Source organism: Nyctibius grandis, chromosome 6 (assembly GCF_013368605.1).
Source record: "Nyctibius grandis isolate bNycGra1 chromosome 6, bNycGra1.pri, whole genome shotgun sequence".
Classification (NCBI taxonomy): Eukaryota; Metazoa; Chordata; class Aves; order Nyctibiiformes; family Nyctibiidae; genus Nyctibius; species Nyctibius grandis.
In genome coordinates this window covers 69,447,191-69,470,482 of record NC_090663.1, presented here as the reverse complement: position 1 = coordinate 69,470,482, position 23,292 = coordinate 69,447,191, and the positions used below count along the sequence as shown (strand labels likewise).

Here is a 23,292-nt window from a genome sequence, read left to right as displayed (position 1 = left end):
TCCTACTACTCTAATACTAAATGCAATTTAAGTAGGTCACAATTATTTTTCCTATTATGAAGTTCAAACTACTCAAAAATTCTGCACTAGGAATTATCAGAGTAAATCAGAAAAAAACATGATTCTGGCTAAAATTAGCTGTGGCATAACCAAAGCATACAAAAAAAATATGTCCATAATGAAAAAAAAACCAACCTAAGTCAATACCATAAAATTTCATTACCATTCTGCTACTTAAGAAATAAGTGAACATAAAGTAAAAAGAAAGCTAAAAATTGCTGAGGTATAAAAGCTGTCTGTTAACACTATTTAAACTGTTGTTTATTTCTATTCAGATTTATTTTTCAGGGGAAAAAAACCCCTGTCCTTACAGTTAGTTTGAAAAATATCATTAAAGACACCAGCTAATAATAATGTGATGACTGTAGATTCCTACCAATTCTGTAAAGAAATGTCACATTTGGCTTGCTGCCCACGTCATTAAAATAATCCTAACAAACCAAAGTTCATGTGATGTCATTTTGAAGGAATCAAGGCTTTTCACAATACAATGAGAAGTCTTTAGGTTCACTATGACAAAACAAGGAGCACTGCTGAACACTGCAAGGTACCAGAATAATCATGTTTACAAACACGTTTATTTAAACAGAGCTCAAGAAAGGTATCACAGAATCAACACTGCACAAGACAAGTCATTAAGCTTACTGATGTCATCCTCTTCCTAGTTTGTAGGGTCTTCATTTTTTTTTTTTTTGAAGCTTAACCAAGATACTAGACCTGCATGCTTTTCAACTTCCAAACACCACAGATTTTCATATTGCAACCCAAGTCTGTCAGGAGATCTCAAGCTGGAATTAGTTTATTTAAAGAGACCAATTTTGGCAATAATATTTTGCCTTCTTTGCAATGAAATATCACCACCTCAGCTCTCCTCCTGATCAAGATCTGAAGTGTAAACAGCCTTTAAATAGCGTGATCAAATACCACTCTTGATTAAAATTCTTCTCGAGTCTCTCCTTACCAGGTAACACAACTGAGATTTACTCTTGTAAGAGTAAAGGTGCAATGGACAGATTAGTTTGAACTCCCTTTTAAGAGAATTAACATTTCACGGATATGCCCTTAGTTATGTAGAAAATCCAACCAGCACTTAATAGGACAGACATTACAGACTGATCAAGAAATTCGAGAATATTACTGAACTTGAGCTGCTGTTCATTTCCAGTGTGTTCCTAACACCACCGTAAATTGGTACCAACACTTACTGCAACTTAACAGAAGCACATGTAGAATTATCATTTTCCATTGCCTTCAACAGGAAATAAACTCTCCAATAACCAAACTCAACAGTGCACTGAGGCTCAAAAAGAAAAGGGGAGATTTAGGCAACTGCAGCTTGGAAGAGAAACCATCAGATTTAAAAAGGAAAAAGAAATACCTTTCTTTGAAGCAGCAAAGAAACTTCTTCCTCCTAAACTATTCAATTTCTAAGATTTCTAGTTCAACTCCTGACTATTTTGGAAACCAGTAGCAAGAAAAAAAAAAAAGCCTTTTAAGTTACTAATCCATATTGGACCTTGTCAAGCATACCACCACAATCAGAGAGTGACACGCTAAGTTATGCGTGTATTCACTGAAACTGCTAAAAAGTGGTTAAATCCTTCTCAAGGATTGTATCACTCAATGCTAGATGAATCAATTGCAAGAACCACATGTACAAAGCAGAGACATGGAGGCAAACAATAAATACTCCAGGAACACACTGATTCAAATAATCACCTTTTTTCCTGCTGCAGACAGGACAGATGCAGATTCCTTACAACTCACTATATTGTATGTTTTTAAATAATCGCTATTATTTTGGAATTCAAGTAAGTCCTTGGGCAAATTCCTGAACTAACAGGTTTGTATTTCAAGAAGCACCTGACATACTTCTCAAGTCCAGGTTAAACTATGTTTATTGACTTCCATTTCACTGTCCTTCAAGTGTTTGTTTTGGTATCTAGAAATACCGCACACACAAATATGACACAAAGATGCTTTATGCAAGGTCATAACCTGATGTTTTCCAAACAAAGTGTTTTAAGGCAGGTCTTCTCTGACCTTTACAAGTTAACTAGTAAGTTACAGACTGATTCCTGAATTCCTTCCATTACTTTATTTAAAAAAAAAAAAAAAAGCAAAACACTACAAACATTTCATGGTCAAGATGACAGTTCCCAACAGCCACAGAAATCCGGCTTGGAGAAGTTCTGAGGTCACTGAGAAGAAGTCTGGGATTAGGACCACAGCACACCTCAGTCGAGAAGGTCTGAAGAGCAATTTCAAAATTCTCAATGAGGTTATGGGCCTTACAGAAACATTACTTTTGGGAACTCTACATTAGACCAGGGCACCCCCACTACCATGGTGACAAAGAGCTAGCCATGATTATCTAGCTGTTTTGTTGGTTTGGGGGTATTTTTCCAGAAAAATCTTTGCAGTCCTTCCCTCCTCATCATTACTTTCTGGGCTTCCCCAGTATCAGGACCTCTGATAAAGTACAACTACGTTCGTAGTGCCAGAACTGCAGGGCTGAGGTATGAACTCTAGCAGAGTCTTCACGAACAACGGAAATAATCAAATAGCTCTGTGACAAACGTGGCTATCAAAAATGGATTGAACATGCACAGCTGGGCCAGGCTATACTTGAGAAACACAGTCTCTTCTAAGACAGAACTCAGAGTTCCTGCCATGAGAAATTCGAGGGCGTAGAGGTATGAGTAGACAGGATTGAAGTATACACATCGCGCACCAGCCTTTGGGTTGCAAAAGAGAGCATCTTCTGTACGCCTGGTCTATCGAAAGCAGACTGAGGCATATTGTCACTGAAAGAAAAGAAATTCCAACACAAATAGGTCAGACCAAAGAGACCACAATTTCTTACAAATGACAGCACTTTTACAAATCCTAAGACAACTTGCCATCTTCCCAAATACCTGATCCACAGTACAGACACCGTGAGCAAGAAAATGCATCCTTTGCATTCCCTGTAACTTTTTTAGCATAAGACTTACAAACAAAATAAGGACCTTAAACCCTTATCCCCAGTTTATTTCCTGATATAGGACACTAAGAACTAGAGCCTATTTATGACCAATACAGATCACATTTGACATGGAAACACAGGCAGAGTAGCAAATAGTATGGTATCACAGATCAACTATTATTTCTCCTCTATTGGCACTTGTATATGGTATCCTCAGTTCATCTGTAAGGACAGAACAGCATTGCAGTCTAAAAGTCTACCAGCTCTTGTCCCATCACCCAGTATTGTACAGACAGGTTTCCAAATGTTTATCACAGATCAAAACAGCCTGTCTGTGGTCATTTAAGCTCATGGGAAGCCATGTAACCTGAAATGGAAACAGCATGACATAAAACTGTGAACCGAAAATGAAGTGTGAATAGGGTAAGATGTACAGCATTCTCACAATATATCAACTGCCTTTATTACACCGCAGTGAGATCACTTGGCTGTAAAAGCATGAGATTTACAACTACCTCATCTTATACACAGGAGTACTATATTTTATTTGGTGACCCCAGGGCAGGAAGAATTAAAATTTCTCTCAGGCCCACCCTTTGAAGGAAGAAAAAAAACAAACAAACAGCTTTTTACATGCTTCTAATATCATGAGAACATGAACTCGTAGCTTTTGACCTCAGCTTCAAAGGCCATTTGCAATAACATTTCATTTGGATCCAAGCAAATGCCTTTTCTTATATACCCGTAAAGTATCAATCAATTCTACTTCTCATGAAAAAATTCATTTCTCTATACATTTTGTACTTCGTGTGATATACAAGGGCAGTTTGATTTTGCAGCATGCCGAACTGATGAATAAAGCCAAATGAGCCACTGTCTCACTGGCACTGGAGAGAGAAGGAAACAGCAACACAGGAAAGAAAATAACTTGTTCACAAACGAAGCGGGGGGGCATGGGGGAAGAAAGAAAAGGGAAAAAAAAAGCAGCAACCAGAACACAAGCAGCTGGGGCTCAGGGACTAGGAAGGACTTTGGCTTCACAGTAACAGGATCAGTTGCATAATCGCTGCTGCCTGAGAAGTTATACAATGTCCACCCTTCTCCTCATTAGGAAAACAAATAAGCAACAAGACAGTCCTTTCAGTGCACAGCAGCTAATAAACGAAATATCATGTGCTAAATCCCACTAAAGAGAAGGCCCTCTGTAGTTTCAAATATTATTTTTTAGCTTACTAGAACATAAAACATTAAATTCTATGTTAACCGTTACTAAAAACATCTTATTTCTTCTAAAAGCAACATGTCCTAACACCAGTGCCAAACCACAAGAATTTACCACCTGGCTTTTCCAGCCCTGCTCTCAGAAGACACGTTTACATTGGAGAAAGCTGTCTCTGAGCCTAAGTTGCATGAAACGTGACCTCTCCTGTTGCTGCAGAACTTGAGTTCTGTGGCTATCACGACATTTGAACTGCCATAATAAACTACCGAAAAATCCCAAACACTAACACCATTCCAATTCTATAATTTGATACTTTGCAGATACTTACAGCAGAACTGGCAAAATATTCATAAGAGAAATGAAGACAAATCAGCCTACAAGGAACGACCCATCACTGAAGAACGAGCAGGAGAGAGGTTTTCCTGAGTGGTTACATATTGTGCAGATCTTCATGCTGTGGCATTGCACAAAGAGTGAAAGTGAGGTTTGACTCAAGCATGAAAGACCGCGAAGATACTGCATGCTGATTCAGAGGCAGTTGAATTTTAGCTTGCCAGCACTGAATCCATAAAGATAATTCTAGCCTAATTATAGCCCTCTCATTAATGACTTGGACCAAAGAACAAAACTTTTATCTCCTCATCTAAAATTTGCATTTCTCTGTGATTATCTCTTTTCTGCTCTAAGTCTTGTCCATTTGGTTCTTCGTACCTCTGGGTCAGAAGGTTTATATCTTCCTACCGTGATTTGGGCTCACAGCCCAATGGTGCTGCATTGCAGAGTCAGCAAAGGCATGATGCAGTAATATTCCTGAATTGCTTTGGATGTGGAACTACATGTCATCGCTGCCAAACCCTGAAAGCCATCCAGATAAAACTCAGAGGCCCCATGGCACTTCAGAAAAAATAAAAAATCACGATAGTGATGCTAAGATGACCATCTTGGCCATTGTATGCCCCATTGTTATTTTCTAGCTAGTGTCCAGAATATTGCAAAATTCACTGATTGTGCAAAGGCAGAACAAACATTCACTCTTCTGCTCACCTCTACAAGTCCAAGCATCACCCTCTGTGCTCAGCACAGACCACTTCCAGCAACAATTGCAGGAATCAGCAGCTCCCCTTGAAGAGAAGCAGAAATACCAGGATCGGTATTGCAGTGGAAGCACAGATCAATTTAAGAAGAAAGGGATACACCTAACCTATACTCCCCATAAGCCACCAGTCCAGCCTGTCAGCTCCTGGGTAAGTAGACAGATGAGAACGGAACCATCTCCAGTCAAGGGAAAGAGAGAAGCTGCTAACCTGAAAGCCTGCGCAAACAAACATGCTGGCCACAACACACATTGACTCTGTATATCCAAGATACTGAGGGACCAGCAATTACAGAAAGGCTCACTCTTCTCCGCTTAACTAACCAGCCCTGAACTTGCCTAAGGAAAATGATACAGATGCTATTCTGCCACACTAGCCTCTTGCTGTCACTACACCTGCAGCAGACTGTCTTGACCAGTTACAGTTTCAGAAGCTGTGGCCAGGTCACAGCAGCATTTCACTAGCAACCACCATAGCAGGAGAGCAGCACATCTCAAACTCCACTTTTTTTTTTCATATTAGGGATTGCTGCAGATGGCAATAATCCAATCCTTAAAGCCCCTTATTGTGAATATGCTACAAAGCAGCATAGCTTTATCCGTAATGTCTCAGCTCTGAATTAAATAAGCCACTTACCTTTCCTAATGCTTCTGCAACAACTCAGCATTCTTATTAATGACCTGCTCTGCACCAAGTGCCCCTTACACCAACTTCATCAGCAGTCCCCTCACTCCCCTCCTGGCTCTCTGGCAAACGCTGTGAACAATTCTCATGTTCGGGACTCAGGCAGGAGTCAGGGGAGCCATCTGACTTGTTCAAAGAGTAAAACAACTCTTAAGACACTACTGTACACTAATCCGAGTGCAACTGGAACAGCTATTGTGGACCAAGAGTGTGATGCCCTTCCTTGGAGAAAAGACAAGAAGATCTGACAATCCCACCCACTCCCCACCCCCATTCTTTTTGGTTTTGGTGCTAAGGAAGGAGGAGAAAAGCCACAAGCATAAAGTACTCCAAGACCCCAATATGCAAAATCTGGCACTGTTCATAAATTCACTTAGGAGACAGATACCTAAACACTAAAAACTAAGCAAGTCAAAAAGCTCACATCTAAGCTTCCAACACTACTAACTGTGCTACCCACTTTCTAATGCACAGGGAAACAGTTTACATAAAAATACGTGTCTTATTAGTAAATCTACACATCTCAAAGATAATCAACTTAAATGACTTGCTCTTTAGGTGTCTAAAGTTGCTCTATAGTTGATGATTTCCAATTAAACAGCTCTCTGGAAGTATGATCTCCAAACCAGCATCTAAGGTAAAGGGAATCAAGTACCTGCAAAAGACAATTATTTCCTCCCAAGGGTATAAGGGCATCCCACACATCTCTCTTGATTTTGGACAGCTGAGTCCACGCACTTAGGAGAGGTGAACTTCGTCCTCTGTGTGGCTCAGTTGAATAGTTTCTTTTAACCCACTATCCGCTATCAAATACTTCACATCTGTAACAACCTTTTTTTCAATGAATAATGGACAGACAGCTAACTTAGACTCACTGCAAAACCCCTCCTAAGCCACTAAGCTTTTTACATCTAGGTAATCTGTCTTTAGGCTTTGCAAATATAACTGAGACTCATTCTGGGTCCTGAAAAATCTGCCCAATTAAATTAAAAACATCTATTTCTTCAAAGAGAGAAGTGAGAAAGGAACAAACTAGAAAGAAAGAGAAAAAGGTGGAGAGGGAAGCAGAGTAATGATAAGTAAAGTAATTATCAGTGATGTGGAAAAAATGACAAAATTGAGCAGGTGAGTTCTGGATGCAGGAGGGAGGGGAAAAAAAAAAAAAAAAGATACATCCAGAAGACATGAAGAAGATGCAAAATAGAAGACAGACTACAGTTTTGTGGACACACAAGTCCTGAAAACGTATTTACTTAAACCAGTAGAAGCTCAAATGCGCATGTTCAAATCTGATTATTCCTGCTTTATAACTCTAAAGCTTAATTTGGAAAGAGGTCAAAAAATCAAAGCAGCTATAGCATAAAGCAATGAAAATAATTGTCATTTGTTTTTCCCTTTAAACCACTAAAAGGCTTTTGCCTGCTTTGTCAGTAGCACACTCTAGGCAATCCCAAAGCTTACTGTGTTTCGGTCTAAAAAGAACACAAACATGACATACCATTTCCTAAACTTGTCAAGTCTCAACAACTACTCCCCTGCCCCGCAAAAGAAACAAACATAAAATTTTCATCCTTACATCATCCCAGTGAACATGATTTAAGATACTAACACAAAGAAACAACATTAGGATTTATGTATCTTGTATAAAACTGAAGTTCTTTAACTCACTGATCACTAGTCCTGTGGACAAAAGGGAATAAATCCAGATTTTCTGAATCAGAAACAATTATGCTGATCCCAAATTACCTGTGCGTGTATATGTCGAAAGAAAAATAAGAGCAAAAGATTTAAGACTAAAAAAAGCAATAATATTTGGAATGTCACTGCTATCCTGGATTTAGATGAACTGAAATTATCAGAAGCAATTAAGGAAAAAATAAAAAATATTTAGTCTTCAGTGTATTCTCCTTTTGATTTTTAGTGATAATTAACAAGATCGCCATATTTTTTAAAAAAGGCAAGGACAGGGGGCAAGTTTTGAGAAGGGTCTGAGTGTATCAGCCCCGTGCTGCTACCTGTGGTTTCTCCCCTGCTTGAAGCACTTCCAGGAGGACATTGGAGGAATTCTCTGTAGCAATCTTTTTCCAAGAGATATTTTGGCATAAATCCAAATCATTTGTTTTAAAACTGAAGCTCAGCAGACTGTATCAGCAATGGACCTGTAGAAAGTCCACAAAGCAGTTTTGAAAGAATTTTCTTTCAAGGGCAGATCAGGAAGGACATACAATTGAGATTATGACACAAAAAAAAGATCCCCCAAAAAACCCAAAACCAGCAGAAAGAATAAATGAATGCTCTGGCAAAACGGCGCACACACTCTCCCTTGCGTGCTTACAAGAGCAGAGCTTTTTGCAAGAGTAGAATATCAAAACAAACCAAAAAAAGGAAAGCAAAATAAAGCATTTGTTTCATTTAAAGCACTCCCAGGAGCAACAGTAGCACACATGCCAGACTTACAGGAACAGACACTGTAAGAGAAACACTAACTGTGAAACAGAGATGGGTCACTAACCTGGGTTCTCTTACTTGTGGCAAGCTGACACATTCCTTCCGTTTGCCTGTCCAGACTCGTCAGCATACCGCTTAGAAGCGGCTGAAAAACTTACAATGATGTTCATAATGTAGAGCATACATTCAGATAGCACCTCCTCCTCTATCAACTGGTGGTGACACCCAAAGGAAGAACAACTACTCCACCATTCAGCAAGAGGTGCCCAAAAGGGAGCAGGGCATCACTAACCAGTGAGATGAAGGAAGGAAGGAAACAAAGAGTAGAAATAAAAAATCAGGGTGACTGAAGAACAAACAGCAGAGCAGAAAAAAAAAATTCCCTCCCAAAATCCCCAAACATTTTCCTCCAATTAAAGAGCAAGGGCAAAAGCTCTGTCTACGTCCAAGTGGGACCAACTACTGCTATTTCCTAAACTGAAAGAGGATGAGAAAAAAAGAGTATTGCATGATGACTTCAACACAATTTTCTTAGGCTTGCAGATTCACTAGGATAGTTTCTCTAGAAAGCTCAGAAGAGAAATGGTCTTCCAAGACCTACCATGGCACAAGTGGCACTGCTTTGTCTCCACCTCCATCTCCCTGCCCCGTTGACAACACAACCAGCATAGTTGAAGCCAAAAAGAAATAAAGCACTTTAGTACTGGGAGGACCTCATATTCTGAAACCATCGGACATGCTTAAACTATTGGGAGGGGGGGGGGGTGGGACGGGACCAAAACAAAACCAAAAAACCACACAACAACAACACCACCACCACAAAACACACCACCACAACAAAAACAAACAAACAAAAAAACCCAAAAACCAAAACCCCCCAAAACCCCCACCACAAAACAAACAAACAAAAATTCCCCAAAAAAATCCCCTCCAAGCCCTCACCTATTGGGTAGAGTAACAAAATTTCTACATTTTTGAGGCTGAATTATAAGTGACTATGATCAAGTTGTTTAGACAAGCTATATTAGTTCAGATTTTCCAGACATCTTTCTCAAAGACATCTATATTTGCTATCTCACCCACATTATTAAACTGATCATTTTGAGATAAACGTCGTCTCCTCACATGAAACTCATTCACTACCAAAGCTGGCATGTGCCGCTCAGCACCATTAAACTGATATCTTCAGCTCAGCGACTTCACTTTAATCCCATTAAAGATACACCAGCTAATACAACCAATATATTAACAGAAGCCAATAATTCATGCACCTGGATGAACACACAGGGGACATACGTGGTAACTGCTGACTGACACCAGTATTTGGATCCCTTTGCAGGCAAGGCACCTTCTAACATCATCCATTTTAGTACAGTCAAATGCACAGTTACATACTAGGAACCGGAGTCAGAAGAAGAGATCAGAATACATAAAGCATAAATACCAAAAGGACAACCAACAAGCCCACAGCAACATGAGTTACATGACCCTTGCATGCAGCGGGAGGCACCTCCGAGTTGGGGGAGATGGGTGGGGAAGGAAGGGAGGGTTTCAAAGCACGCAAGAAATACTATTCCATTTACCAGAATGCCGACAGACTACCCCGAGGCACCTAAAGGTCACTCTTCTTAAAGGATCTTAAGCTCAAGAGCGCAACTAGAGTACAAATAATGACTACCAATCACTTAAACATATTTTCTTTATCACTGAAAGCTAAATTTATTACTGAATGTCAGAAGAAAGTTAAAAAGAGACTGGGTCATCTTCTCTGTATGCCAACCATATTTACATAGCACAAGGCTCTCTGAGCTAGCAGATAATGGTATTACAACACGCACTGGAAGGTAAGCAAACTCACTTTCAGTCTGGAAATAAAAACCTCTTCTAAGAGTGATAATGGGCCAGGAGAAGAGATTACTAACCATGTAAGATTTCCCCCTAACTCAGAGCTATTCGTTACATGGGACATCTTTCTAAAAGAGACACTTTCATTCAATTAAAAGATGTTGCAAGCAGTGACTTGTCACTAGTTATGTAGGAGGACAGTCATTTCTTACTGTAAAAACCACGACAATCACCCAAAGATTACCACTGAAGTACCAGATTCTTCAAAAGACACAGTTTTTTAACTAAGAAAGGACACCACAGAGAGTGAAAAGGTGTCAGGCTCTGTAATTATACTGCTCCAGTACGCGCATCTTTCAGATCCTGCTCCAAAACGTCCATCTTCTCGGTCTCTTTCTCTTTCTCTCCTCCTCCTTTTCCATTCCTTTTTATTGAAAAAACTTTAATTTAGACTGGGTTAGCTATTCTTCAAGAAGAATCAACAAGACCTTGCACAACAAAGAGCAGAAAATAAGAATAACCTATTAAGAGGAATAAATTTTGAGACAGTACTGTATTTGTAGTACAAGCCTCCAGCTCATGATGAAGTCTTGCCATCTTGTTCTCCCCAGCCTTGTTCAAAATACTCTGTTAGGTCTTAGAAATCCCGTCACTGGAACAGTCCCTAAAAATTGCATAAAGAAGAGTGAGAAGCTTGCTTACTAACATCAAAATACTTAAGCATAGCAATGAAAAAAGAAAAGGAGGGTGAGAACACCACTTTCTTTCTGTGAGAGAGAAATAAGGAACGGCATTAATGCAATACACACAAACATATATGGATGTGTCCTGCCATTTATTCACAGTTCATAAATAAAAGAGGAAGACACTGAAAAAGTGGGAAGCAGAAAGCTGTAACGATAAATTCAAAGAAACTCATGTAATGAAACTCACTACCGCTTTCACCAAGTTTGCTGTCGTGAAGGAAAAGCATTATTCCTCCACTGAACACAACGAACACTGCCATACTTCCAACGAACAGTGTTTTAAAAACGCAACTATAAACCCCCACGGGTTGAGGAGACCAGTCACTTGGGCAGCAGCTTCCCCTATGGACAAGTGATTTCACCTATCAACCACAAAAACTGTCCTTCCTCCAGCCTGTGAATCTTCTGGGGCTGGCCAGCATCAGACTCACAGCCGCCCAACAGGTCATGAATGACAGCAAGGCCCGTGCTCCACGCACCATCCTGTATTATTGCCTTATAATAAGGCAAAGCGTAGAAATGTGTATTTGCCATTCTTCTCTCTCAATACAGTTCAGCCTAAGCGTTATTCTAACAGTACCTGATGAGAGAGCTGGAGGGGAACAGAAAACCTATTTTTTACCCTAACGCTAAGAGTCACAATGAACTGCTCGAAACAAAATCCTCATGACTTGTTTGCCAAACTGCTTTTTTGTTCTTTTCCTACAAAAATACTTACTTGTTGTTACCGAAGAAACTGGGGAAGGAGGAAAGCGGATCTGTTTTGCTGATTTTACTTTTTATTGGTAGATTTTACTTGTTAACTGGCAAACTGACCATGTCCATATAAGTAGTCATTAACAAAGGGAGAAGAAAAAGGTCAAGTATTCTTGGCAAAACAATTCCACAAAATTCTTCAAGATACCTGCAAATACCTCTTGCCCAGTCTAAATAAATGGTAGCAATACTTGTATTAATGAGAAAATAACAGAAAAATAATAAAAGTCTTCATCAGGCCTCTATTTTCCATTCACATAGACAAAGCTATACCGAAAACTACTCAAGGAGAGTTTTCCTACGCTAACAAGAAAATGCAACACTGTGCATTTACCATGATTTTTTTTCTTTAAATATCAAGACCATCCATTAATCCCAAGCAATGCAATTCTAAAAACCTGGGTTACTCAGAGACTTTTTTCCAAAAGTTATTTAATGTTATAAGTTAATGTTATAACATGAAAGTATGACTTCTGACCAATGTTCTGTGTTCCAAGTTAATACTAAACTTTCAAGTCAGGGTGTTCCTGATAGAGCTCCTGCCCTCCTCCCCCCGGTTAACTACAGTCTCTTTCCTTGAACATACACCCTAAGCAAAGTAAAAGGGTGAAAGGACACTCATTGTTTATCATTAATTTGTTTAAATTCACAAACGCAGCCCACTTTCTCCTCAGCAGAGGTAAGAGCCTTCCCCACACTGTGCTAACTTTCCAATGAGGTCACGCTAGCCGCTGCCAGGACCTAGTGGCCACTGACATCAGTTGCTGCTGCCCACCACTCCAAAAAGCAAATGCAGCAGAAGTCTAAGCAATAGACCAGTTATAAGCCCAATGGTGAACAGTTACAGTAAAATATCCAGTACTTCCATATCCCATCAAATAACTAATGATCTTACTATCCTTAGTACCACATAAAAAAAGACAAGAAAAAAAAATCACCTTCTGCCTAACTGCCAGAGTGCTTCACAGTGCACCTGAAAGATTCACGTCTTCATTTGCTGCTTAAAGGACATCAAAAGCTCACCCCACACCCACTACCTCTTACCTTTCTCTGTAAAGAGTCAGGCCTCCAAACCCCATGCTCCCAACTAAAACACCCTACTAAATGTCCTCCTTCAAGCAGGACTAAATGTCCCTTCCAACCAAAATTTCTCTGATGAGTTCAAACTGTCCTAGGTGATCTTAAAATTTGAGTCCTTCCTCCCAACACATAATAAAGATCAGTATTCAAAGACAGCAGCAGTTAATCTGTTGAACTCAAGTCTTGCTCCATCGTTAACATCAGAATAAACTCTTCAACATGGTCCTAACACCCACAGACACCAGAGAGCCTTTCTCAGAGCATCAAAGAAATTAATTTTAGAATACATGACAAAAATAGGACTGCTAAAAACAGCTGGATTTGTTGGGCATTTTGGAAAAAGCCCAAGACATAAAACAATTTTTCAATGCATTTTTGGCAGTGGCAAGTTCACCATGCCTCTTTAAGCACACATTTAAGGGTAAGTTTGCAGAGACACGCTGCAAAAGTAAAAAAACCTGACATCCATTCATCCCTCCCTCTCTCTCCGCACACACACCAGAATAGTCTCAAACCATAGCTGAATCCTGTGTAACTTAGTACAACTATTCACAGAAATAGTTATAAAGACACTGTATTTCAAGAAAGCTCCTAGAAATAGCCTCCATCCTCTTCTAAACAACAGAGAGAAAAAGAGACTATTGGTTTCTGGACACACAACATTTGGAGCTCCATCATACGGATTCACAGGCTGGTTAACTTCTCTGGTAACTTAATGTGGAGCTACCAGGAAACTAACCAAAATCAAAAAATGTATTTCAATTGACCATGACCCTGCAGTGTTTGAGGTGCTCTACTTTTCCACTTCACCACCACAACCCTCAGCTTAATGCAACAAGACAGACCTGAACTGAACTCCATGCAACACAAACACCTACTAACGATGCTATCCCTTTATTTTTTTTTTTAAACAATTTAGATAAGCTTATTCCTGTGTGTTCTGCTATTATGTTTTCATTTGAAATGTTTGTCCTTACTCAGGCTGCAAGTTCAACTTCATTCCTCAAAGGGTGATGGAAAAGAGGATGGGCAGGAAAGAGGAAGAGAGTTTCCAACTTTCAAATTTATTCTGCCTGTTCCAGAGGAAGCTAAACCCTGACCTTGGTGTATTCTCTGCTCAATCTGAGCTACTTCAGAGAAACATCAACTGTACTGATCTCCTTTTATAAAGAAAGATCACAATATAAAGACACTTAAAGCTAGACGAAAAACATTTTTCCAAGTACATTATTTGCAATACGCACACACCTCCTCTGCTCTGTTTAAAAACAAAAAAACACAAACAAACTAAAACCCAAACATTCAGATCATTGTGTGTATTTGAAGCATATATATATATATGCTTTACTGAAATAAAAAATAGGTTATAGCTTTAGGTGGTTTAACTGATCAGTAGGCTATTCCAAATTCACACCAAACTGTACGAGTAAGCAGGCAAAAAAAAAAATAATTCAGCTACTAATATAGCATATCCATATTCCTGTCTCCCTAAGTACAGGGACATCACCAGTGAAACTGCAACGGATTTCAAACAAAGAACAGGGAAGCCTTCCCCCTGCCGCCCCCGACTCAACACAGCTAGGAACATGGTTATGTTCCTGGTAAGAAACTGAAAGCAAGACATTTCTGTCTCCAGAAGTTACTACAGTCAAAGTAAGAAGCATTGCTACTATGCCTTTACACTCTCTAATAATGAAAAGCTCCCTGGTTACTTCATGACCCACTCCAAACCTATACTAAATATTCTTCACTAGCTTATCCTCACCACTCAGAACTGTGAAAAAGAAACTTTTGCAAACCTAATTAACAAGCAAATTAGCATTCTCTTAGATGATATCCACAGAGAATTTGTTTTTACATTTCTATTGTGGCTCACTGCTCAACTGCTACTGACTCAAACATTGCATTTAATTTGCGATGCAATAACAAAACTGTTTCTATGACTATTCCACATGACTGCTTATAAAGAATGTTTACCTCTGCCTGTTCAGAGATGCATCCTTTGTTCTGCAAGTGTAAAGAAACTTCCAAATAAAGTGAATTTCACTCCTCTTCAGTCACTTTACCAGACAGGAAATCAGTGATAACAAGAGTACTGCCAGCTCTGACCACGTCCTTCTCAATCTCATCATATTTGTGGCATCCCAACTCCAAGCATTTTGCCATGTGAAGATTCCAAAAATGTTGTAACCCTCACAGTTGTGGGAAAAATTTGACGACTGCATGCTCAAGGCTCAAAAATCAAAAAGGAAATCCATTTATTTCGTGCTTTTAATGCTTTAAAAGCCATAACTTGAGTCAATTGAGTGCCTGCACAGTGACATTTCAACTCTTATGTTAGCAACCCTGAAAACATCAAAAGGCTCAACTTTTACATTAAGAAATGCACTTGTTATCTGCTTTGTCTGTCATTCTACCATGCGATACATTCTGTACTCTGTGCACTCACGCAAATACAAAGCAAGGCCTTGTTCTTGTCCCTGGCTCTCACATGAAGACCCAAGGACCTCCATAAAACCCCATTAGAAGTAAATAAGTCTTGGCAAGAATACAACTGCAGAGACAAGTCCTGAGACCATCAATGGCACTCTGAATGCTATGGAGGTGGTGAATCTTAGCGCAGAAACAGTAGATAGCGGTCCTATTATCATCAGCCTGCAGTGAAAGCACTCTTCTCTCCTGTTCCAAAGTCAGAGCACTAAAGTCCACGTTCTCCTATTCAATGGAGATTCAAAAGCTTCTGGCGTTAAAACAAACATGCATGGGAAAACTCAAAGTCCCGTAAGTTTCTTCCACTGTCAGAACAGTAAGGCCCTCGTTCTACAAGACAACTTCGACAGATACATGGGCTTACAGCATTAAACCTGAAGAAGCTGGGAGTTCCAAGCTCTTGGTTCTCATTACTCCTTAGGCTGTCATCAGACAACTGCTTTATTCCTCGTTTCCAAAAATTAAGAATAATTTCTGAGCTTGCTGAAGTAATTCCATACAACACTCACCCCCTGCTCTCCACAGTTTGGGTGCAGGAATCGCTTAGACTAGTACTGCCACTGAAGCCTCCATATCATCCAGCCAAAGCAATAAAAAGCAGCTTCCACTAGTACAGTCCACCTACGATGAACAACTCAAAGGCCAATACTCCACGCCAGTCTAATAAACCTCAGACAAAAGCTGAGGCTGATAATGCCAGGCGCGCTGCTGCTATCTGATTAACCTTCTTAACAATCTTTACCCTCCCTAAGGCATTCGGAACAGTCCTTCTCCCTTTTGGGATTGTCCATCATCCAACCACTTGAAAACTCTTAAAAGTTTTGTCACCAAGACAAGTTGATATTTTGTCATATTTTTAATGAAAAAGTACATACATTCTCTCTGTGAGCATTTTTTTTAAACAGCATACCTTCTGGACACGCTAAGCATTTTCCTAGCCCTGCAGTTTCTCTTTCTATTCCCCTAATATCGAATTATACAATAAAAGGATACACTCACAGTGCCAAGTAACCAAACACAAACTTTAGGAAGCCCCTGGTGTACAAACCTCCTCTTTCTATTACAGTTCATCTGTGAGTTAAGATTTTGGTTCTCAGCAAGAGGTAGGGGCAGCAAGCAATACTACTTATCACCATGGCATTCAAATACAGACCACTTTCTGAAGCAACATCACATCAGCTACTAGTTTACACAAATCAAACCACCCTGATTTGAATTATACTGAGGTTTTTACCATGTCTTCATTTGAAAATAATAAATCATCTGGTAATGTAAGAACATAAAACTTGGTTCACTTGCACCCACACTCCACCTGGCAGAATGATACTGAGAAAAGTAACAGCAAGACAATCCAGGTAGAGCAACCCTCCAATACCCAATGCGTGGTGGTAACTCTGACAAAACCAGTAGTGAAATAGAAAGCCAGATGAACATTTCTCTCAAGAGCTCCTGACCCACATTCTCACTGAAGTCACACTGTTCCAAAAATGAAGGATCTTAAAAAACATCTAAGGAACACGTGGGAATATCCTCCCTTTCTAGCCATGCATCTACCTCATCACTACTAAACTGTCAGCTCTGAAGGTTCGGCTTTTCTCCATTTGCTTATTTGACACAGCTGCTCTAAGTTAAACATCGATTTTGGTAACTCCCCCCCTACTCTGAAACCCTTTGCTAGAAAGCCTCAAATGCACATCCAAACCCAAAACTGGCATGGCCATTAGAAAGAAAATGGATGATTCAAGAGAGGGAATAACTTCTTTCACCAACTTTTTCATAGAAAAAGTTGCCGAAAAAAAGTAGGCAAAAGCCAACTATAAAGGGTCTGACTTCCCTAAGATAGGTGTCTTAAACTGGAATAAGAAGCTCAAGTTAGGCACATAACTGATGAATACCCACACAATCTGAAAAAGTACGAGTTTAACTAACTCTTACATACTTTCAGTGTAATATGAAAGTGTAATATGTAAACCAGCAAAGCAATCAAAACCTTTTTCCCTCAAAAGGGAAAGATCCCAAAACATGACATGTAGCTCTCACTGAAATAACCTGATTTCTCTAGAGCAAGAGAGAAAGGGATGAAATAAGCCATCTGGAAAATCCATTTCTTCCATGTATTTTCAAATTTGTTATTGTCTGTACACTAAGTTAGCCAACTTGCTCAGAGCTTTTTCCTTGTAGTATTGTAATAAAACGCATGATATGGAAATAACAATATTTGTAAAGGTAAAGGAACCAAATATTCTTTTAATGCATATCTGATTGCTATAATTCAGATGCTTCCATCTTTCTCCTACATTCTTAATATTTACCCAAAAATATGAAGCTATATGCCTTCGTACCATTCAACATCCCTTACTGTTCATTTCTTCCACACAACTCACTCTTTCCTAGCATAACAGTGTTCTATCGCTTTTGAAATTTCAGAAGATACTTTTTTAACATGTGCTACACTAAGTTCTGCAAATCTGTTCCTATTCTGCAATATGACAGAAGCATTAGAAGTCACATGCTTAAGACACGCAGAAGTCCATCACGGGACATTGATGAAACACCAAAACCAGCAAAGCAATCAATCAAAACTGTTTTCCCTCAAAAGGGAAAGATCCCAAAAGATGACATGTAGCTCTCACTGGAATAACCCAGTTCCAAAGAAACGTCAAACAATTTTTTTCCCAAACCTCAATACAGACAGTTCTACTTCCACACTCACAGCTTTGCTCAAGAGGTGGGGAGAGAAAAAAGAAAAAGAAAAAAAACCACACCACAAAAAAGCCAAAAAGATTCCCTGCTCTTATTCAAAATTCCAAAAACATCAGCCCAATTGTCAAAAACTATGTCAATTGCACATTTCCACATAGAATAGAAATCCAAAAACTCTGCCCCAGAGCTGCTCATGGGAAATAACCAACAACTCCCCAACACCCTTCAGCTAGCTTAAAGACCAAGCAGAAAAGCCAAGTTCCTGCAACCCTTACATTTACATATTTAAACACTTTATAGGCATGTATACTACAATTGAATTAGCTAAAGATTGTTCCCCTTCACTATACATACTAAAATTCCTTTTAATTACAGGTGAGGATCAAATCAACATAGAGGGTTTAAACAAGCCACTTTCAGTCAGAAAATTCTACCCAATACTAACCCAACAGTTTTATACAGTATTTCCTATTCCTCCTTCACCTGTTAAGCTCTGACACAGTATTAGCATAAAGATCAAGCAAGAAGATATGCAACAATTGTACTACAGATCGTCTAACTTTGCTTAAATAATCATCCCCATCATCTGACAGCTGACCCAAACACAGAGAGTCTGTAGGTACTGTGTTATTTTTCACTGTCAAAAAAAGGAAGGTGTTGTACACACTTACCTGTAATATCACAGAACAGGGCATGCGACCAACAAGCAAAAGCTTGCACTACTGCATCACAGAACAGAGGCTGCTTGCCCAACAGATGCTCTCAAGGCTGGATCACCAATAACACATATCCAGTCTTGCAAAGTTTACAGTGCTATCACCTGAGCCAAGATGCTGCTCTCATGTCCACACCAATGACTTCAGCTAAAATGTTACAAGCCGCGAGCAGAATTTCATACATAATATCTCAAGCTTTGGCAATGAGAGTGTAAACAGGAATACAGGATACAGCAACACTTCCTATACCGTCTGTGGGACAGCTGGTTAAAACAAATGTGCACAGGGGCCTTATAATTATGTCCTGTCTTCTCCTACCCAGCCTGGACAAGGTGTTAACAGGCCAGCAGCAGGATGTAAAGTCTCCAACAGAAGATAACAGGAGCTATAGAAGAGTGAAACTGTTGATTACAAGACGGAAACTGTAAGCCAAATTACAAAGTTAAAGAAGCGAGTTGTTCCAGGAGACATGACAACCTTACGTCAGCACGCCTCGGTCCCTTCAACACTGAAGGGTGTGTGAAGGCTTACAGTTGTAACTCAAGTTGCAGGCCCCTCAAGACACATAAGTAACAAAAAAAGTATTTTTAAAAACAATCAGCATTGCCAATAAGTCAAAGAAACTAATAGTGTAAGTATTTGTCACGACTTGGGCATTTTAAGTGCTATACTATTGCAATTAGCAACAACAACAAAAAGAATCAAGTAGGAAACGAGTGAAGTTAAAAGCTTCAGTATTAAAGCCATGAAGAAAACATTTGTTTTCCCCCTATATACACTCCCCAAAATTGTACTATGGACCAACAAAAGATTCTATTTCCTACTTCAAAATGCAAGTGTCATTCCAGTAACATATCATAAGAATAGACTTCCACAGTTTTAATTATCAGAGCACTAGGGGGTAAATTGTGACTAAGATGTATGGTTTCTCACAGCATACCACATCCGCCCTCTCCAAAATCTGTTTACTTTGGACAAATGATACAAGACTTCCCTATAGCAGGAAGTCCTGCAAGTCAAAGGCCACTGCTGAAACAGTATTTCCACTATTTTGCAATAGGAACTTAAAATCCCTTACAAACATGAACGAAACTGCTAATCACCATCAGCAGATTTGTCCTTCAGCAATTTAACCATCAGAGAGGGAACTACTGGCTTTTCTTCACATTCTTCAGCTTAGTACATCCTCAGAAACGCAAGTAAATCCCCACAACCCAAAGCTACACAACAGTTAACATCAACATTTGGGAAGTGAAACACCACGTTCTAACACCAAAGTTTCCAAACAATCTCATGACAGTCCTGAGCATTTCAAAGGGTAAGCAGAACATCTGGCCACACTCACCCCATACTCTTCACATGAAGCATCCAAGAAGTTTTATGTATTGCTAAAAAAACCAACCAAACACTTGCAGAAAACTATGACATAGTTAAAGTAAGACCAGGAGATGTGAAACGCATTGCTGAAGTCCTCTAACAGCAACGCACATCATTACATCCCGAAGACCCACTCACCTTGTATACTTCTTCTGGCAGTTTAGCTCCAGTAAACCAGAGCTAGATACAAAGGTTTTCACACCCATCCAGATGGCTGTTAGCATACCTTCTCAGCCATTCATGTAGCAAGATGTAACAAGATAATGTGGCCTTCTGAACTAAATTTGTTATTTCCAGGTTGAAAATATTAAGAATTAGAATAACTTTGTTACTTAGCATCTTTCTGTTACTATTTTGAAAGAAAGAAATGAGAGTTCCTTTCCTATAGTGCTGATACCACACTGCTACCACACAATACTATCAAGTAGCTGATCTCGATGCACTGAACTGCAAATAGTCAATCAATCAATTAACTGGACATACTAACTGTTTCTTAAACCTTGATATAGCAATGTTGTAATACATTTTTAGATGGGTGCTGAAGATATTTAAAATGACAGCAGCATTGTGCTTAACTTGCTTCAATTTGAATCAAATAGATAATGAGCTAAGAGTTGCAATATAACTGTAACCATATAACTCAAAACATACTACATTTTAATTCCAGGTCTAGCAGCCTAAAACTGCCCAACAAATTGGAAAAGCAAACATGCCCAGTGCCTAGCGAACACAGAGCAAACTGAAGAATACCGTTCACTGATCTCTAGTCTACCACCACCAATATTTGGGGCGTTCTTCTACCCAAAACACATCGCTATCAACGGTGTTGAATATTTCAGAGCTGGCTCAAATTGAGCTCAACAGATCCACACCACATAGTGTGGAGATACCCACTCGTAGTCCAAATACACAGCCAAAGTTAGATTACCAGCACTTCTTGATCAGGATCATGGAGCAAAGGCACAATGCCTTATTAACATGGATGCACGTTTCCAGAACCCAATGCATTCTGCTTCATAAACATGCCTGCCTATAACCTAAAAGCACAGAGAAGGATTTGGTTGGCTTACTGCAATTGACTAATTCACACAGCAGTAAGTTTCGTATTTGCAAATGCTGAGAGTCTACCAACATTACATAGGATGAATGAAATACAGCAGAAACGTCAGTTCACACAAACTGTACAGTTTGTTTACATAGCCTACTTCAAGATACCACTAGCTTGTCACCAAAATGTGCCAAGGATGGAATCAAGCTGGCTCTCTGCAGAACCAGCCTGGATCCATGGGAGTCTGTGAGCTCAGGAACATCATACAGCTGTACTGCCATAACTGGGCATAGGGGCATGCACAGCTCTGGTGCAGTTTATGACTTAGCTGATCATTTCTGTTTGTTACAACATGCAAAATTTACTTTTCTTAGAAGGAAACCTGTCATTTGTTTTCTGTAGTAAAATTTCATTGTCCAATACATGGACATAGACAGACCTTGTCACAAACCTACACTGTCAAGTAACCAAAATTCCATCACTAAAATAAGGCCAGGACTCACAGGTCTACACTGAAATCTTGTGAGCTACTCTTAGTTAGCAAAGACATTTCAGTTAGACTATTCATGAAACCAGAGGTCAAAATGCATACATTTAGTCCTCTGCACTATTTCTTCCGTAAGTCTCTCTCTATGCAGGCATACGTAAGCACAGCGAGAAATTATGGTCCCAATATTTCAAGGTGAACATCACACAGGCTCTCAGCACCCAGCACTACTGACTGGCCTCTACGCAAACCTCTTCATCTATGCGCCTCACCTCCCAGAACCGCAGGGCAAAACCCACGTTGAAGACAAGAAGCAGCAGCTACTTCAGCACCCCCACAGATCCCCCCACATTATGCTCTGGACCCCCTGGGAGCCACAACCTCCCCATCCCCAGGGACACACCGGGGAGAAACCCGCCGGGTACCTTAACTTGAATGTCCCTGCTGCACCACGGGGTCGATAGCTCGAGACCCGCCGGCAAAATAACTAACTACATTAAAAAAAAAAATTAAGGGAAAAAAGCGACCTGCCTCCCCGCCTGCGAGCCGGGCTCACTCCCCGCGCTGGCCCGGGGCGGCGGGCGGCCCCCCCTCCCGCGCACGCAGGGGCTGGGGCCAGCGGGCCCCCTCCCGCACCCCCGCCGGGGCCGGGGCTCCCGCGGGAAAACCGCCCTCCCCGCCTACAACAAAGGCCGCCGGAGCGGCCCAGCGCCGCCGCAGCACCCGCGGGGCTCCGCCGTCCCCTCCGGCCCACCCTCCCCGCGCCGCCGCGCCAGGCCGGGGCCCCAGCACAGCCCCTGATCGCCCCCCTCAGCCCAGCGGGGCCGAGCCGCCCGCCCCACAGGCAGCCCTGTCCCGGGGGCCGCGGCCAGAGAGCGGACGGTGAAATAAAACATTACAAAACCGACGGGGGTTGCCCGCGCAGTGACAATGATCCACCACCCGAGGCACCTGAGCCGCCGCCCCCTCCTCCAACCCGGCGGAGGGAGGCGGCTGCCCGCACGGCATCCCCGGGGAGCGGGGCGGCCGCCGCGGCCTGCGGCCGGGCCGAGCCAAGCGGAACCGACACCCCGGCACAGACGGGGGCCGCAGCCCGGTGCGCCGGGCCCGCGGGGCCGCGGCGGGTCTCCCTGCGGCGCGGCCGGGCCCGCTGGCGGTGCAACAAAGCGCCGGCGCCCGGGGAGCGGCGGCCAGGGCCGCCGAGCACTCACCAGGAGGCGGCGGGGGTCTCCGTCGGTGCCGCTGTGCCCGGCCCGGCCCGCCGGGCCGGGGAGGGGGCAGCGGGCGGTCTCTCCTTTCGTCTCCTCTGCTCTTCTCTCTCCGCTCCTTTCCGCGGGCACGGCTCGGCACGAGGGGGGCGGGGGGTTACGCGACGGGGTGGCCGCGGCCGGGCGCTGCGGACCGGGCCGGGAGGGCGGCTCCCCCGCTGCGGCCCGGGCGGGCTCCGGCGGGAGGTGCCGCCGCCGCTGCAGCGTCCGGGCGCTGGGGTCGTTCCGGCCCCATCAAGGCCGGGCCGGGCCGAGGGGGCCGCGCGAGGCGGGGCGGAGGGAGCGGAGCCGCTCCCCGCG

General features: G+C 41.5%; 1 protein-coding gene across 3 annotated transcripts in view; it reads right to left on the bottom strand.

Annotated features, from left to right (window-relative positions):
• WDFY3 (WD repeat and FYVE domain containing 3) overlaps positions 1-23,085 on the bottom strand; it is a 195,392-nt gene extending 172,307 nt beyond the window's left edge. For all 3 annotated transcript variants that reach the window (XR_011048337.1, XM_068402547.1, XM_068402548.1), the window contains exon 1: positions 22,936-23,085. The gene's annotated coding sequence lies outside the window, so the exon portion shown is untranslated. The remainder of the gene's footprint in view (positions 1-22,935) is intronic.
• Positions 23,086-23,292: the final 207 nt, after the last annotated feature.